Below are 611 nucleotides of genomic sequence, written 5' to 3' on the forward strand. Positions count from 1 at the left end.
CAGCCCATGCCCCTGGCTGATAGCCTGGGAAACAGGCCCAGGGGGGCTGCAAGTCGGCTTCCCTGAGACCCCGCCCCCCAGCCAGCCCAGCCTGGCACTCCTGGGTCCGAATCTACGCTGTGCGCCCCCAGGCACGACCTTTCCCCTCTCTGGGTCTCAGTTTCCCCATTAGGAAACAGAAAAGGCCCAACTTTCAAGTACCTCTGGCTGGCACGGTGAGGCTGGAGAAGGCTAACCTCGCGTTTTGGGGCTCTGTCCTCTGACCAAGCCTATCTGCCACTCTAGGCCTGTTTCCTCACCAGTCACAAGGGAGAGAGGGAGGTGATTTCTAGGTCTCCACCACCTCCGTCCTTCTAGGAACTTGGGTGACCGGGGAGGGAGGGGGGGGTTGACGTAGGGGACCCCTGCCCAGGTCCAGGGTCGGAAACATCACTCCCTCCCTGGCTGCCCGATCCGGGTCAGAGCCATGCCCTCGGCGGGCCTCAGTTTCCCCAGCCGCCCTGCCGGGCGCCAGGACGCCGAGGGCCGGGGTCCCAGGGGCGCAGCCCCCCGCGGCTGCGCGCTGGGCCCGGTGGATGACATCACTGGGCCAGGGGCGGGGAGGGAGCGGG

The sequence above is a fragment of the Pteropus vampyrus genome, unplaced genomic scaffold, assembly GCF_000151845.1.
Source record: "Pteropus vampyrus isolate Shadow unplaced genomic scaffold, Pvam_2.0 Scaffold267, whole genome shotgun sequence".
NCBI classification, from domain to species: Eukaryota; Metazoa; Chordata; class Mammalia; order Chiroptera; family Pteropodidae; genus Pteropus; species Pteropus vampyrus.